The sequence below is a fragment of the Chironomus tepperi genome, unplaced genomic scaffold (genome assembly GCF_022539635.2).
Source record: "Chironomus tepperi strain 1889 unplaced genomic scaffold, CSIRO-AGI_Ctep_v1 contig_376, whole genome shotgun sequence".
Lineage (NCBI taxonomy): Eukaryota > Metazoa > Arthropoda > Insecta > Diptera > Chironomidae > Chironomus > Chironomus tepperi.
This window is the reverse complement of record NW_027226498.1, coordinates 3,155,038-3,174,809: the sequence shown is the minus strand read 5'-3', so window position 1 is coordinate 3,174,809 and position 19,772 is coordinate 3,155,038. Positions and strand designations below refer to the sequence as shown.

General features: G+C 28.9%; 1 protein-coding gene across 1 annotated transcript in view; it reads left to right on the top strand.

Annotated features, from left to right (window-relative positions):
- The first annotated feature begins 12,228 nt into the window (after positions 1-12,228).
- cpo (couch potato) overlaps positions 12,229-19,772 on the top strand; it is a 75,967-nt gene continuing 68,423 nt past the window's right edge. The window contains exon 1 of the mRNA XM_070647148.1: positions 12,229-12,588. The gene's annotated coding sequence lies outside the window, so the exon portion shown is untranslated. The remainder of the gene's footprint in view (positions 12,589-19,772) is intronic.

The window sequence follows — 19,772 nt, the reverse complement described above, 5'->3', positions numbered from 1 at the left end:
AAAAAAGATCAATAAAAGAAGCAGAGCCATCAAAACTTTTGCTATTTGTGTTGCTACGTAAAATTCCCAAATCAAATAACCTACATGCTTGAAGCATAAAAAAGACGTTGAATGTTGAATAAGTTGACTTAATTTCGAAAGAATTAGTGATTTATTATTAATTGGTTATTTAAAAATTGAAATCATAATCAAAACTTAATATAAACTTAATAAGATTACAAAAACAACAACAACAACAAGAGAGAATATACAAAAATCGTGTTAGCAGCGGAGGAAAAAATTTTCATGTCATTAAGAAATCACATAACGATATAATAGCAGCAGAACGGCACATAGACGCAGAGTATTTTCAGGATATATAGAGACATCTTCTATAATAATGTTCGCATGTGTAATATTTTAACACAACAGTGATACCATATATTAATGTATATTATACACAAATGAATGGAATGAGAAGCCCAGGGACATTAATATTTAATTAACATTTTCCTTTCTCCAAGTTTTTTATGCTGCCGAAACTTTTTTCTCTTTATGTTTGACAACATATACCCCATATACATACGTGCATATCTAAATTAGACTTTACATTTTACTGCTTTATACTTACATTTGAAATAAATTAGAACTTGTAAGGTAGAACAAATTATCAAGTCAAATCCTCCTTAATCAAGGGAAATAAAGGCAGCATTATAATCATATCTTATTTAAAAAGAGACAAGAAAGTTATATAAAAAAGTGAAAATATTTTTTAACACTGAGAACGAGTACCAGAGTGTCATTAAGAAGCTTTGCGAGCTGAACAAAAACGAGAAGAAAATATACGAGAGTAACAACTTGTAACAACTTGTAAGTATGATATACACATCAATTTTTCATTCCTTCTTTTTCGTCTCACTTACTAGAGACTCTCATGTGATGAAGTCTCGATGATGAAAATTTTACGGAATTACTTAGACTAGTATGGCTTACGTGCTTCATCTTGAATTTTCTACATGAAAAATAAATACTTTTGATGCACGAAAAGTAGATGAATGAATTATTTTTACAAAATATTATGATGAAAAATATTTACCTAGATAATTTAATCTTACGGATTTAGATCTTAAAATGTTAGCATACGCCAGGCATCTCTCTTACTTTGAAATTTCAAGGTGTTTTTATATTTAAAAAAGAAGGAGATAATTTTATTATTCATTTTATAGGAATCTAGGATTGGGGTATCTTTAAGCAAAGTAAATTTACATTAAAGAAATGCAATACTTGCTTGTATCAAGGTTTTTTGTTACAAAATTAAATTTAAAGTGGGTCTTTCCACTTTTTGGAGAGAATTCTTAATTTTGCTAGGGTTTTTCTTGCATTAAAAATATATTTTATCAAAAAACTGCCACAGATCAATACTCCCTGAATAAATTCATCATTATAACCTTAACAACCATCAATACTAACTACAATTTCCTATTATATATCTCCACTGAGACCTACTTCACATAATCCATTTTCACATAATTATTTTATCGAAAATCAAACAAACGTTTCTTGAATTCCCTAATCATATAATTTCATTGCAACTTATTACTTAAAATAAATGAGCTATAACTACAAAAAGTAAAAGCAGCATAAGCATTACAATGATCCTTCCCTTCTGATAAACGAAATATGTTTGTGTCCAAAAATAGGAGTATTAAAGCAGTAGAAGAACATAAAGTAAAGTAGTGTAAAGTACACATGAATATAAATAATATAATTATTTGATATACCTAATGATAAATTTACATTTGCTAAATTATTAAAAACATTATTTTTTGCGTGACATACGAAAATATTATATTTGGAACGATGCATGATATGGGTACCGTGTAGCTTCGTGATAAAATGCAATATAAGCGACAAACATTATGCTATGGAATTATTGTCCGGCTTACGATTTTTATTATGATATATGCATATGTATATGAAAAATAGAAGAAAATCTGGGCATCAAAAGGGATTATAATTGCTTAGCTTGAAGTCACATATTTACATTATAATCTTGTGCCTCACTTCATTGTTCTTAAGCTAGTTCATTGTGTTTTATTCATTCATTTTTTGTATATATACACACATAAAAAATATGTTAAAACAAATATAATTAAGAAAAAAGAAAAGAAAGTTTCAACTATAGGAACAATTTCGTCAGATTTTCATTTTCTTATAATTAGCAGCCAGTTTAAAGTTATGAAGGCAAATTACTCCTGTTGAGTTTCGAACTCACGATGGAGGGCCGGTTTTATATTAATAAGGTACCAAAATACTAAATCATTCCTCCACCGAGCCACTTCGACATTGAACAAAATACTCTTAAATTCCCTTACAACCTTTTAAAATTCGTCTCAAAATTCACCTCAGGACATTTAGTACCAGGTTAATGAGTATAATAAAACAATAGAAGATATGAAGACATTTATTTATTTACCAACATACATGGATGATGATGAGAAAGGTTCTTTTCACCCTTTATTTCTTCATCTTCATCATCCATCCTTGTCTTCTTTTGTAGTTGTTTGGATAATTTTAATGAGACAAACTTCACATTACATTCGTAAAAAAACAGTCATAAGCATAAAATATAAACCCTTTGCGTCGTGACATTCTTTTTGTGTGTGAAAACATTTTAAATTCTCTATGGCGTGTGTTTATAATTTTCTAACGAACATACGTGGATATTTGTAAGAGTTAATGTCATACATCTATTCTGACGATATCTCTTTCATTCTCATGCTCTTTAATAGTAAATTATATGGTTTTATTCCATATGCCACAATTTTTGTAGGTTTTTCTCATTGCATGTTGCGAGTTAAAAGCTTTTTCATATAAATCAATTTTTTATGGCGAGGCATGAACAAAATTTTCATTTTCAAAGTTTTTCTTTTTGTTTCCTTTTTTTTAACTTTGTGCACTTATTTCTTACTTCACATCATTTAAATTAAGGGAAAAAATGAGTAAAGAATTTTAGATTTAATGTTCCTCTTTCCTTTCAAAATTTCTTATAAAATGATTATTAATAACTTAAACTCCTTTTGTCTTCTGTTGGTAAAAGCAGCTTTTATGAACACCCAGGGTAAACGGATAGTGTCCTGCTTTTAGCATTCATATTTTAGCAGTGTCCTGCTTTTAGCACTTATGTTTGAAATTTGAAAAACCGTTAGAAATTTTCACAAAAAAATAATATATTTTTGAATTTAAAGCATAAATTTCAGTTTTTATCGATAATTAGTTGATAACTTGCAGAAATATTATCAATTTACTTGATTAATTCAGCAAATATCAATTAATATTAACATTAAAAATTTGATGTTTTTGCCGTTAATTTTTTTTTCAAATTTCAAATGCTAAAAACAGTACAAATTCTTGTAGAACCGTACAAAAATAACTGTCACTTTTTCTATGCGTTTACCCTGGATGAACACATACCCTTAATAAATTGCGTTAATTCTAGTTAAAATGAATGATTTTTAGATAAAATGACAAAAACTGATTTTCAACAAACTTCAAATTATGCAGTATTTTGTTACCAAATAAAATTAGAAATCGTCCTTCAATTTATGAATGACACACCTTCTCAACAATCATGGTCGTATAAAAGTTTTTCAGAATTTTCTTTTCATATTCATCAAAAAATATCGCCGATTTCCATCATAGCATGACAAAAAATTGGCCCATTAAGACCTAATGTCCATTAAATTTTCTAAAAATTAATCATATTTCTGTTCCAAACTAACTTAATAAATTTGATACATAATGCAATAAATTGAAAAAAAAAAATATTTAATTAACTTTAAGGAAATTAAGCTCATTTTCAAGTAAAAGCTTTTTGTCTCTGTTTATCCTATAATATTTCGATGAGGCTGGCTATTGAGCAAAGTTTGTCCAAATATATGAGGACAATATTGAGTTCAACATAATTGCTTAGATGGCCACAGACAAGAAGTATATTAATGTTACCATTTTCTCACCTAGGACGAGGCCAAAAATGACGTAAATCTCTTTAATTTGATAGCTGTCATTATGCCGTGCTTGTAGTGTTAAATATTTAATGAAAATTAGCACAATGATAAATGATGATATTTTCAAAGTCAATGACAATTTAATTGTAAGGAAGTGATTAATCATTGAATTTAAGTTTGAATCATCATAAAATTGTTTTCAATTATCCTAATTTCTGATAATTGCTTAAAAGTATATTTGTATGATATTTATGGATACAAATATGAAGAATTTTAAGTGTGTTAGATCTACATAAATATCTAATGCCAAAATCAATAGCATTCCATTATTCATTTTCACTTTTCTCATCCTCCTCCTGCTTGTTCTTTTCATGTTCCTCTCATCCTCTAATTCCTCCTCAATAGCTTCTTATAAATTCTAGATGTGATGCCGATGCGATCCAATTTTCATAAAAGGGTTAACTGCTGATTCTTTTCTCCTCTCATTCCTTCTCACCGTACACAATTTAAAGGAGGTAAGAATAAAAAAGTAGAAATATTCATTTCTAATAAAATTTTCATGGAGAAAAATGGAAAAAAAAAATTCTTTATGCCTTACTCAGCTCCTATTGTTCATGTTCAAGAACTTTCCTTCATATTTATATTCTATTTTATTCATACGCTAACAACGATGCGAAAGAGTCAGGAAAAAAGCATATACGCACATTGAAAATTACCATTATGGCATTTGGAGCATGATTTCAAGTCAAATGTATGTGCCTATTATTATATTCCATGACTATCTATTATTCTATTCAAATTGCCACTAAATTGTCTTCTACTTTATTTTCTCCTCTAAAAGCATTTGTGATTGAGAAATTGAGTAACTAATTTCAGTTTTTCTTATGTTCGACGTTTAAGTATTATTAACAGTTAAATCATGAACAAGCATACTTACAAAAGATCTTGTTCGGGGGCCATTTATTGTCTCGCGGAGAGAATGTCTAACGTCGACAATATCGTGCGAGAACTTATGCCAATTTGGAATGTTAAGGTCTTTAAAGTCCTTTCCTACACGTCCAATCCAGGAATTCTTTTACAAGGACAAGCATACTAAAAAATAAAATTCTTTGGCCAAATGGCCGACGAACCATTTAAATATGCTTTTTATCCACAATAGTTCACGTTTATCCTACTTATTTTTCCGCCCGGTAGCATGTCTATAGTTATATATGGCATATTTTTTTATTTATATGTACATTTCTACTTCAGTCATATGTATTAGATGAGAAAGAGAAGAAAAAGTAAAGGCAATGACGATGTTGGTGGTTGGTTGAAGTGTGAGTATGGGAACGCGATGTGTTATTATTTATCAGTTGCTATGACGATGAGGTCGTTTCATTATTGTTATTATTATATTTTATTATGAGAGGAATTCAAACTTGAATCAGGTACGACATGAAATAAACTCAACGACGACAACTACGATGACTGTACTGTCAAAAAAAGAAGAAAAAATGTGGAAGAAACTATGATTTATTCGGTTTATTCAAAGTCACCTTATTTTAGGAAATTTCCTATCGATAATTTATGGCGATTACCCTCGCTACTTGACATGCACCTTCGTCGTTGTATTGATAAGTACAGCTATTTTTATTATTTTTTTGCGCCGAAAAGAAAATTTTCGTTCAGCAAATATTTCACTTTATCATTCGCTGCTTTTCCAGTACTTTGCCATTCCTCGTACAGCATAAAAAATGCGAGAAAAATAAAATTGTTATGCAGATACACTTTACAGTCCATTTTGCTTCGATTCAAATTTTTTATTTCCATCCCTAAGAAAGATTTGTTGCTGATTCTACTTAGGTTGATGATGGTTGCATGTATATTGTTGTATGTGTTGGATCTTCACTGTTAGTCCCGTCCTGTTTACCTTAAATTGCGTTATTTGTTCAAGTTGATTTAAAAAGTATCCAGCCTTAACATTCCTAGTCCGATTAAGAGGCTGCCACCCTTCACACAAGGTGTTTTGAATAGGCTTTTAATATATCCTTTAACGTCCTTATACTGCTTATTCGCCAACGGTATATAAAGCGATATTAGAGAGTACCACAAGAAGTCGCACACTTGACATTTGGTAAATTTCGGTTCCCTAATTCCCCGGTTGTATAATCGATAATCAAAACATTTTTTATGAATCCTTATAAGGGAATCAGCTTTTTTCTTTCCATTACAAATTGTTCCTTAATATCCTAACGAACAGTTTCGATGTACTGCAACAGCACTGACTGATTTTGTAATTCATAAAAAAAGATTTTTCCAAATTTATTTTTGCTCCATTTTTGCCCTCTCGCTTTGCTTCCTCTCATTCGCTTTTTAGATGATAACAAATGATTATTGTCTGCCTTCAAATAAAAAAAATCTAATACCATTAACCATCCTGAAAGCTCGCATGAGAATTATTTTGTGAGCTTACGTTATTGTCTTTTCACTTCCTTGTCATGATTGTATCTATGAGATTTTTTTCCTTTATTCAGATAAAGCTTTCCCGTCGTGGGAATGAAGATAAGTTCTTGTGTTTATATATTTTGAGAGAAAGTTTAGTTATTAACTTAAGTGAGATATAATTTATGTATTTCATAATTTTATATTTACAATATTTATCAATATGTAGATATACAATTTGAATATATGCATGCTAAAGAGCCTGTTAGTTATGGATAAATCCGATAAATAAAAGACAATAGATCTAGAATAAAATTTAAAGTTGCACATGAATTTTTGAAAGAAACATGTACAGATGTTAGCCACTAATGATCAATTCATCCATTTTTCCAATAAATAGTTAAAGTTTCGTGTTTGCCAATTAAAGATAAGGTAAATATTCCTATCATGGAACTTTAACACGTAAAACTCCCCTAAACTACTTTCGTGAGCTACAAAATCTTCTAAAAACTAAATCATGATTCAACCTCACAAATCGATATTACCTTTAATGCTCTAGAAAATATCTTGAAAACAATAATTATTTATTAGCAGTTTAGATTGCACCTAAATTCTTGAATTTTCTTATTATAACTCAGAAAAATTTAAGAAACGGCACAAAATGCAAACCAGACCAGCATGACACTGATCCGAGGCTTGATTGATATAATCGGGCTGTGGCTGGATTTTCAGTCATTTCAACGTAGTGTGCCTGCCGGGATAGGAATCACGATAAAAAATTTCGTTACTCAAAACTAATTTACTTCAATAAAACTGAATCAACATACTGAGATCAAGATTGAATTTGTAACTCTGAGAAAAAAGGAAGCAGATTGAAATTTAATTTAGCTCAAATGAGCCTAATAAAAATTTCAACAGACTATGATAATATATTCTAATCAGCCACCCCATCAACATGAGAACAAATTTGTATGCTGAATGGAGTCAGTCAGTATTAAAACAAAATCCGAAAAGTTCATTCCGTCTCTAAAAATACACAAAAATAAAATTTTACAAAACAGTTGAAGGTCAAAAAGAAATTGAAGAAGCGGCGATGAAATGAGCAGAGAGAAAAAAGAAACAAAAATTGGCTCCATAATTTCAACATTTTGATTCCCTTAATAAAGAATACACACCTTATTTTGAGGCACTTTGATATACATTCACACAGCTGACATACGAGAAGAAACATTATTTTTTTGTACGAGAAGGAAACAGGGAATTTTTGAGGAAGGAAGAAAATAAATGAAAGTAAAGGAAGAGAAGAAAAAAACAAAAAATTCAGCGCATGTACATAATCTAAGAATTTTTATGCCTGAAACATCGAAATAAACAAGAAGTCGAAAAAAATACAAAAAAATGAATTCATTCGTGAAAACGAATAAAAAAATTGGGATTCGAAGGATGTGTGTTATTATGGGCATGCAAGTAAATTTACTAGACGAGAAACCTTTTTTTTGCCTTTTTCTTTGCTGATTTGGATATAAAAATGTAATCATTTTTCTCAAATGATTTTGCAATTTACGCCTACAAACTTTGACCTGTGTGTCTTCTTCTTTCTTTAAATATCACAAAATGTCATCAAGTGACATCATTCAGACAAAATAAGGTTTTAAAACAGTTTACATGTTGAAAATGTCTAGAAAATTAAGTAAAAGTCATTTTATTTGGGCTTAATACATTATTCATTTAAATCTAAATTAAGAATTTATTTGAAGAATCATCATATATGACATTGTATGAAACAATTTGGCTCTGTATCCAAATGATTTAGTACTTTGGTACCTTATTATCTAATTATTGCAATCATGGCTTCGAGATTCGACACGGGAACTTTTTAACTTGTACTTTTTCGAATCATATGTAGTGGATAAGCGGACCCTGTCTTTAAAAGCTAAAAGCTGTAATAACATGAAAGAAGTGGTTCTGTCCTCCTCATTATGAACTTTAGGTCTCCTTAGTTCAGCTAAGGAATTTCTGAGGGATTCTTTTTTTAAAGTTGGGAACCTAAGAATGCTTCGGTCAGTTCTTTAATCACAATCTTAGTTTATTTTTACAATACCAACATTTTGATATGCTGTGATGTTTTTTGTTGGTCTATAATTTGAAATACCCCACAAGACATTACAGTTTCATTTAAGTTCATTAAAATAATTAGGATATTAAATGCAGTGGGCAATTGAACAATTTGTGCTTCTGTTGCGACATCACGTCAAAAATATACAGAACAAAAGTAAAATTTTGTTCCTTGTATATAATTAATTTATAACATACACTTACTTATTCTTACTAGTCCGCTACATGTGCTTCGATAAAATAATACGACAGACCACGAATTAAATTGTCAATTGAGAACAACAAATTATATTGAGTGTGGGTGGAAAACGATACAGTAGCATACAAAAAATGTCTATTATCATTAGAACGAGAATATTCTTGGATTAATCCGAAATAATTTCTTTTTGCGGGACTGAATACCATGAAATATTCACACAGAATGATATAAGAAAATCCTCTTCAACTTGTTAATTATTCAAATCAAACAGATTTAAATCTCAAGAAGGCATGGCGAAGAAACACAATCTACTATTTGATATTTGTAATGAGACATTTTCTCTTCTCTCAGTCATCATTAACAATCATTGATTCTCCAAGACTCTCAGAAGAATTTTTTTTCTCTCTCCCAATGTATTTTTTATCCTATTTCAAGACCAGCAACTAAGCGTCGAGCAAACGTTGTTTAAATTTGCATAATGTGCACTTGCAATTTTGAATATTTTATGCGGGCTGTCTTTTCAAACCTTCTCAAAAAAAAATTAAACCTGCATTCTTCCTTCAACATATCCCATTAAGCTATCTGCTCTCTATTCTTCTATCAGTACTGTTTTTATATTACAATGCAGTTTGCTTGCCGTCTTCATGCCTGATGCTTTTGCTCGAGACTTAAATATTCATGAATCAATGTAAAGTTTTTTTTCTGAAGTATATAAATATGAGATGCAAATGAAAATTTATTGCCATAAAGGTACAGTCAATGTTGCTGCACTTGATAGAAAAATAAAGGTAGTTGGAAGTTAATATTTGATAGACATGAGGAAAAACGGTAGTATAGCCAATGGCGATGAATATATATAAATTCATCTCGAAAGATTGCATTCGACGTTTTTTTAAAGGAAGGAAGATTATAAAGGGCAAAAGAAAAGTTATGAGGATAAAAAAAGAAAGAAAGAAATTTAATTTTCTTTATGCACCCGCTTTTTACGTCTTTGCTGACCAACCGCAACGTGTGCATCATTTTTTTTATATTTTATTGAAAAGTTATCCAATTTATGAGTGCTTCCTTTTACCGATCAAATAAAAATTGTAGATCCGTTATCATTTTGTCACAGTTGAGGTCAGAGTTAGCTGGACTCCGACTCCAATACAGTCGGATTCTCAAATAAAGTCATAACAACTATAGCTGAGGTAATGAAATTGTGCATATTAGTAATTTTTGGAAAAATAGAAGTGACAAACCCGAGTAGACAAGGGGCATGCTCATGAATGTTCAATCATATTGATTGAATATACTCACGCTCATTTAGCCGAATATCAATGTCTGTTTGTGAAAATTGAAAAATAGAACTAGTGCTGCCTGACAACTGTCATACATAATAATTGACTTTCGAAGCTATTCTTCATTCTTTAAAAAAAATGCGCACTATCCACTCCTTCTAACATTCAAAATTTCCCATCTTATTCCTTATATTAACAATCGAGAAATGATCGTACAGCTGCAACCCTAATAGTGAAGGCAGATAGCATGCACAGGTGGAATATACGTATATACATTTAAACACAGCGATATAATGTAATAATTTTATGTTCTTGACTTGCAAACGTTACATACACTGTAGTGGTTCCTGCTGTTGTAAAATGCATCACTTCTATACATATTTAATTTTAACCGTATAAAGATGAAAATTTTTCCTTCCTACCTGTGTAAAATTTTATTTTATTACAAAAATTTCCCTCATTCTCTGATTTCAATGTTGCATGAGTCGCTCTCAGTGAAAATATATATAAAGCGGTAGTAAGTCTCTTGAAACAGCAAATTTAATATCTTCCTTTTCTTTTACTTCTATTATAACATATTTCTTGTGTCTTGTTTAATCGATTTACTTATACAAATGTACAAAACAAGGTGGAAATGTAAAGGTGGAAGAGAATTACATTTTTCCAGTGTGCTGACTTGTGTATTACCTTTATAACTCGAAACATGTGAATGAAAAAGTAATGAGACATTACATACACATACTAATGAATATTCTTGCATGTATGAACGATTTTGTTCTGTTAGATGTCTTCTGTTGTGTTTTGTGTTGAGAGAGAATTTTTGTTTTGTGAGAAATTCTCTCAATTTTCTGAATAACTTTGTTTTGTTTGTTTGATAATTTCTCACAAGCGAGAGGTTCTCAATTGCATGTGTTAATTCTTCTAATGTCATGTCACTAAATATTTGAAACTGTTGGCAAGCGGCACAAGTGTATCCTTGCATTTTCATTACACCTGTCGATAAACTAGCTCACAGAAGGTTAAGAATTTATTGCTGCTCTTAAATTAAAAATAAGCAGGTTCTATGAATAAAATATAGTAATTCCGGTAAAGATTATTTCTAGGGTTCGTTCAAAACTATAGGCCAGCGGTACTTAGCCAAAACCTTAATTTTATCATGGAATTAGAAATGTATACATTTAAATTAAAATTGCATACAAAAGAACCTAATTGTTACTGACACCTTCCAAAATGGACAAATATAAGTCATACATAGACAGGTCAATGTCTAACTGATGACTAATTCTAATGCTTTTTTCTAGTCGAGATTAATTCATTATGTTCCAAAATCAATCAGATTTCTCAAAATTTACTCAATATCCGGAAAAATTGTACGGCTTCTATGACAATTGATTGCTTCTTCCTCCGAAATATCCTTCCTCTTCTTTCCTTACATTCGATTTTTTTCATCAATGGCTCTCATCATCATTTCATTCTCTTTTTCACTTAACAATCATTGCCACTCAATTATTTAGACTCTCATCATATAGACTCTCTCTATAAAATTTACTCTCAACATATCTCAAAAAGTATACAGTTCTCTCATTCGCAATTATTTTTCTAGTCATTCACTTCAATTGTAAATTTTTACTCGATCGCAGAAGTTTAGTTCTTTGCTGGCCGTCGTGAAGATTGCTCGCAAATTGTAAAACATAAAGAATTTTTCATTGATATAAAAATAAAAGATCTTAATCTATTATTAATTAATCAACCAAATAAAAAAAGTTAAATTGTGTGTATTCAAAAAAATCAATTTTGATTATTTTTTCGTAAAATAAAAAAAGTGGTTTTAAGACAAAAAAAAAGTTAAGAAAAAGGAAGTTAATTTTGCGGAATTAAACGAACCATCGCGTTTTGAAAATTATTGGATGTATTTCGTGGTGTAAAGAGTAAGAGAAAAGAAAGAATTACGATTCATTATTGCTGTGTTAGAAATATACATAAAATAACAATTGTATAATAATTCAGCCTATATAAAAAAAATAAGTTTCGTACATATAAAAAAAAAAGAAACAAAAAGGTGTATTTTCTAAAATAATTAATCATTTGCATATTATTATTGAAGTTTTTCTCACTGAATGTGAAAAAAAAAATAATTATAATTTTTTCATAAACGACGTATAAAAAAATTAAATAAGAAAAAAAATTGAATTATATATTTTTTGCTGTGGCTTTAGATTGCATCCATTATTCCATATATACATACATTATTAAAGACAAAATTTGCTACGAGAGGAAAAAAAATTAAAACAACAAAGTTTTTGTAAAATAATTATTCAAAAATTCAGTGGTATAAAATACATGAAACAAAATAAAAAAAAAATCATTGCTGATACAACAACAAACATTTCATACACAGTGTGGAGATAAATTTACGCTAAGCCTTCTGAAAAATAAGCAAAATAGCAGCAGCCAGTTTGTGTGTTGGAGTCATAAAAATTAAATTATTATTTTTCCAACAACAAATCGCATCATTTGAATGCCGAAGGAATTCATTTATACTTAAAACAAAAATAAGGAAGAGAGCTTTTCAACCGAAAATAAAGTAATTCTATATTCATACACGTAATGTATACATATCTTTTTAATAATGTGGATGTTATTGAGAAAATTGATATTTTTAATAATTTTTCTACGCGTCAAAAATAAATTGCTATTTTTAATGATTTGAAAATCATTGATTAAAGGCTAAGGTCTATTAAATTTATTAATCATACAGACAGAAATTGTGTGATGTAGATTAGATGACATTTTGTGGCAAATTATTGATATAAATCAAAAGAAAATTATTTGTTTGAATATTATGATGTAACATTAGTTTCAAATACCTAATTTTTCTCGTGCTAAATTTAGTAATTTATTGGTATTTCTGTGGACAATTCAAGTTGGAAATTATAAATTTGATTTACAAAATATTTACAATAATTCACTGAAATTTTAAAAGAATTTCAGCAAAGCTAATTTTAGTTTTTACACAATCCTTCAAACTTCTATCTAAAATTTCCCGTGTTGACAGAAAAACGTTATAACTGGTTAATACCCAGTTGATAACTAGTTCTAAGGTATTTTTGACCACTCAAATTTCATACAAAAAACAATGTTGACAGCAATAAATTTATTAAAATATAAAAAGTCAATTGAGCTTTTTCTTTTCAAATTTAATTTTCCTACATGTCATGCCAAATTGTTGATTTTTTTCCTTTACTTTTTTAACATTGTTTAAAAAATCATAGAAAAATCGGTTGTTTCTTTTTTATTTGAAACTCAACGAAATGGAAAATGTTTAAGAGATATTTACCTCAAATTGAAGAGAAATTGTTCATAGCTGAAGAAATGATATTGAAACTTATGAAACATAGCTAAAGGTGCAATGAAATCTGTTATAAAAAAATATGTATTGAAAAACTTTTTCCTTTTTTCTGTCTGCTCGACTTCAATATAAAATTAATTTCCGATTTCTGAGCTTTATTTCTTTCTTTCATCTTTCTTCATTTTTGCTGCCTTATAAACTGTCTCGAATTATTACTCGGGCCTGCATTTCCTGTATTTTAAATACGCAGAATTGCAACTTCTTAACTACGCAGAAAAAACTTATAAAATCAAAAAACACTTTAAAATCCTTAATTTTCATCTCAAATTTCAATAAAAAGCTTATCTTTTTCCCATAAGCCCATTAAAATCCCATTTGTATTTATTAAAGTGCAAACAACCTCGCATTTTATTCATTTGACACCTAAAGTTTATTCCAATAAAAATTTTCTTTTTCATTTTATTTTTGTCGATCAAATAAAAAAGAAAAAAAGAGGAAAAAAAATTTCGTGTACTGTGCGAGTCCCTTGTCTGCCTTTATGTAGACTCACTTCTTTTTGCCTGACAATAATAATAACGTAAAAAATAATATGATAAAAATTGTTCAGTACTGATAAATCAGACCTCGTATTCTCACAAAAGAACAAAGGCTGAGTGAGGGAAAATGAGGAAGAATTGCTTTTTAATTGAAATTGTAATTATAATAAAAATGGGATATACATATTTTTTGAAGCACAAATAAATTCGTTATGTTTTACTGTAGAATCTATCGATTCCGATGATATTCATTTCATGTTCATATTAATTTTCAATTCTGAAACAATGATTGAATGGAGATAAATGGAAAAAATAACTAATAAAATATTTCACTCAGGTGCATTCTACATATAAATTTATTTTGCGAGAGACATAGACATGTGAATGAATTTTTTCCTGTTTTTGTTTTGCTGTTGATCATAAAATAAATGAGTTAGAAAAATAAATAAAAGTAGATATATCGTATGTGTGTGGACTGTAGTGCAAAAAAATGTAAAATAAATGGAATTTCAATTTTTTTTTGTTGATTTCAATTTTAAAGATTAAAATTTTTATAAAATACAAACTGGTTAAATAGAACAATAGTATATCGATGTGCTAACTCTTAAAGTGTGATGAGCAATCAATGATACCCGAGCGAAACAAATGAAGAAGGTTCCTTCACGGAACCTAGTCAAAATTTGGTAGCCATATGGAGCCTTCATTATTTGTGTCGCTCGGGATTGAATCTTTAAAAAATTCAAATTCTTCAAAATCCTATGTTTATTTTACTTTTGAATAACGCGACCAACGCAATATTGACAAAACTTTAAGTATCCCTTTTTATCACACAAATTTATATGTATGCCTTCTGCGAATGCGGTAAAAATTTGTATCTAAATGCTGGTCAACAGATGCTTTAAACGTTAAGTTTGCCCTTTTACGGATGTTCTTTTTTGTACGGATGCGACATAATTTTAAAATGTTAATTTATTTTGTTCAGTTCATTCATTTTAAAGTTCAGTAATTGAGACCTATTATATAAAATTAATGGAGATTATTTAATTAATTAATAGACTTCATGTCAAATTTTGTATTAGTTGACATTATTTATAGAAAATATTTCCTCCAATTGATAGAAATTCATTCCTTACTCAACTCTGATAGAAAATTTGTATTAAATTTGTCAGATGTGAAATTCTCAATCTTGTTTAAAGAGACACTACAACAAGGGATTAATAATTAATTTCTTAGCATTTTATTCTATTGGTCAAAACTGCAAACTGGTTCATTTAAAAGGAAAAAAAAACTTTTAATATATAAGCTTTCTAAAATAAATCTTGATATTTCTTCAATGACCTTATATCTCGAATTCCAATCGAATCATCACAAAAAAGAGAATATAAATATGACGTTTATTGACTATCGAATTACTCTCAGTATTCAATTAGGTATATATTAAATTTGTAATGTGAGTCATTTTATTATAGAGCATTCTGTAGGAAATCGTCATGGTAGAATTAACAGAAACGTCATAATTACTTGCAAAAAATAAAGTTTTATTCTCCAGTTTGATTCTGACTTTTTAAATAAAATTTCCAATTTAATTAAAACTATTTGAAACATAATTATTTTTTTACCCATAAAAGTTGGTTCCATTTTAATTAAATTGAACTGCAATAATTTTTTATATTAATTCTGCAGATAAAAAATGCAGGTCCAAGATCTTAGACGAAACTTAATTAATTCTAAAAGCTTCGACATATTAAATTTCTATGGAAATAGAAAAATCAAAACTTAATGAGAAAATTTTTCTAATTCCCATTTTATCGAAATTGATATGACAACAAAGCATTAATGTGATTGAATGTTGAATAAACAGGAAATAATAATAGAACTTGGGATATTTTTTTGTCTATTTAATCAAAATTAAATGCTAACTATTTGAATGGAATTTCGATTCTCAGATGGATAATTATTGATAAAGTAGAATACTGTGGATAAAATAATTCACAGAATTTATCCCGGCACCTTGCCCAAAGCTAATAATACTTCTAATTCATATCTAGATAAAAAAAAAACTTTTAAATCTCTTTAAAACATGAATTTTAAGGAGCTTACTAATGTTATTAAGTCTACCAAAGAGAGAACTTTTTAATGAAGGACAAAAAATTCATAAGACATAGAGGCTCTCATAGAGCTATAATAAGACATCAACTCAAAAGTTGTAATCTGTGTGGCAACATCTTTCGTATCACAAAAAACGGTCCTCATTAAATATGTGTCGCTTTTAACAGCTTCTCGCAATTATATTTTTTCATCTCGCTGTGATACGAAAACTTTTTTCATCTATAAAATAGGTCTCAATTTCATTTTTAATACAAAACCTGCACCTTAGTCATCATTTTACTTCATTTTATTTTCAACAAAACATTAATGACGTTAATTTTCTAACACTAATTATAGTCTGTGTGAATTATCAATTAAATCTCAGCAATCTTGATATTACAGTTCATATTAATAAATGAAAAATGGGTTTTTGAAATACTTTAAAGTCGTTTGATGGAATTGTTTGATGTGTGATAGAATTTTTAATTATTTTTTGTTGAAAGTGTCTGATGATTTTTATTTACTTCTGTAGTCGTTATTACGTAACACAGAAGATCGACTTTTTGAACCCCCTTCCAAACTCTTTCTTTCGACCAATAGTGTTATGTAATAAATAAATAGTACCTAGTTAGAAAATGAAGTAAAGTATGAACCTTAAGCTTGGATGAAAACTTTAATATAAAAACCAGTTTCAAATTGTATCAAAATTCATTGAAATTATTATTAGGATTGTTACTACATCATACATTAAAGAAATTCAATTAAACTACATGAATGAAACACTTAATTTATTACAAATTCATTACCTTGCTTCAAAGAACAGAAAAAAGTAAATCAATAAAACTTCTAAAAAATTTATTACGCAATTGAATAGCTTTCGTTTTCCAAATAAGCCTATAGATTAATAGATTTTTCATGTGGTATTGTAACTATGGTTTATCAAAAAAATATACACACAATATTGCATTTTTTGTGTAGTCAAATTATTTTATGGCTTATTCGTGTAATTTTGAGTTGTATCGTGAAGGTTTGAATACTTTTTTGATATAATTTTGAAATAAATTTTTAATAAAGGAAGCATTATGATTGAATATTTATGTTTAGTTAGAGCAGACAAACATTTTGTTATTAAGATTTGAAGCTGTATCGATCGAAAAAAATTTCAAAAATCTCTTTTCGATCGTTTTACTCAAAATTCTAATATTTTACATTCAAACTTTTTCTAAAAGTCTACATAACTATAAATTTTCAATCTTCATCGATTACCTTTTCAAGTCTTTTCTAATTTAAACAATGGTTTAAAGCAGTATTGATTGTCCAAACTGTGTGCCGGGGTACACCAGTGTGCTTCCAAAATTTTTCTAAAATACCATGAATCGCATGGCTTTTTCGGATTCGGTCGTGGCTTACCACCAAGGTGTGCCGCGAAAAATAAAAGTTTGTCCACCACAGATTTAAATTGAAGGAGAAAAACAATACAGCATGAAATTATCAAAGTTGAATGGACTTATCAGCATTTTCTTACTCTTTTGAGTTTGATCTTTTCGTCTGCTACAGGGCAAATTCAATGAGTACACCTCCGTCAAAATAATCTTAAGCAAAAAGCTTTTAACACAAAAAGTTGAAAGAAACCATAATAGAAAGTTTAGGTATTTAGCCAAAAACCATTGAAAATCACCTAGTTAAAGAATTGCCACAACAATAATCAATAAAGCAGCATTTTTCTTGCTTGATTAACTACAAGAATCAATAAGAGTTCCAAAATGTAATCTTATTTTTCGTGGCATTGATTTAATTGCTAATTTGTTCGAAAGCGAAATAAAATAATAATTTTGTGACGAAATTTTGCTTTCCAATTAACAAGATTTTTTTTTTCATTGACAATACCAGTACTTAAGAAGTTAACATTGTATGATGTTCAGGGTTCTGATAATTCGCTATAAACAAGACACGTGACAATGACAAAGCATGTTAGATATCGTGTACATAAAATGTGGGAATATACTTATCATTAAAAAATCAAATTTTGCTATATAGAAATTTTTTTGATAGAATCACGACATATTAGATGTTATAGAAATGTCCCTCAAAATAGTTTAATGCAAAAAACTCAGCACAACTCACTTTGTTTTGTGAAATGAATATTTCGAAATTCACATATCTCCACAAAGATTCCTACGGAAACCAGCAATTAAATTTTTCATCGTCATCATCATCGCGAGATTTTATATTTTTCATTTAAATTGTACCGATGTACATACATACACAGTTACACAATCGTTTCTAGTTGGAGATTCATTAATTTTTTTCCTTCTTCTTTAGAATTGAATAGAATAACAAAAAAGAATTTTCATTGTGCTTACGTAAAAAGCGCATCAAATGCTTCTATTTTTTCACGTTTGGAATATAAAAAGAAAACGTTTTTTTACTTCTCTTCTTGTTCCTCTTTATACTCTCGGTATGAGAACTATCAATTCGTAATGAGCAATCGGTGAGAATCTATTCATCAAATATCTATAGATGGACATATGTTGTACGTAATAAAAAATTTACTCAATGGCAACTTAATGAATGGAATATTTTTCATGATCATTGGTGATGTTCGATAAGGGATTCTCGACAAATTAGCCTCAAACCTTAAGTTTAAATTAAAAAATATTGGCTAAATTTTAATGTTTTTGAAGCATATTTTAGTCAGATTTGCGTCTGCAATTCTAACTTGAAATTTGAAACTCTAAAAATTCCATTAATTTTGGGGAGCCATAAAATCTCACACGAAGTTTACAAATCTCACATTCAAAAAATCTCAATCAATCGAAAAACAATCAAAAACTCAGCAGTTGTTCTAGACAGTCCGGAAAAGAAAGAAATTATACTTTATTGATTTTTCATACCAAAAAATTGATGTTATTGTACTTAAATGTTAAATTGGTAATTCAATATCAGTTCTGTCTGTTATTTTATATTTTATTAAACATTGCTCTTTATCCCATTTACTTTACTTTACTCTACTTTAGTTCTTTCATTTACTTTGTTATGTTTTTCTGTTAGTTTTGCGTGTTGTGTACGCCGCTCATATTAATTCTCCTTCTATTTCTCTCTTTTTGGGAACCTAATGTTCTTTTATTTCCTTTAAGCCATCACATTCGGACGAATATTGACGATATGTATATGCGGCTACATATATTTTTATGGGCTTCGGCAATTTCCTCTTTTTTTTAGCTCATTCTTTCCCATTGACTTCTTTTATGTACATACGTAACATTCGATATAATATTATGGAATTCATTTGAAAGTGAAAGAGCTGCACACGTCGTTTTTATTCTTCTTCAACCTTTTATTTTGAGGGCAATGCACACTCGCAGGAATAAAACTTAACAACAAGAATACGAGGAGAGAATATAAAGAAGAATTGAAAATGCGGGAAGACAAAAAAGTAAATAAAAAACAAGAAATAAAGGAATAATCGAAGAGCGGAAGGAATCTCCTCGATTTCGTGAATCATTTTTTGTGTATTCATCTCCTCTTATTCTACTTCTTTTGACATCATTATCAACGTTGTCGACATCATATACCTCATTTTTTGTGTATATAGAACAATCATAACATGTATTCGCTCTCTTCATATCATTAAGCTATGTTGTACATTGACTCTTTGTGTATACACTTATATTCATTTTTTCTTTTTCATGAGACAATAGCTATGTATGTCGCCGCAAAATATAACATTGTTGTTACTAATAATGATTATAAAGCCCTTTTTCATCGTAAATAGTTTATTGTGGTGAATTATGA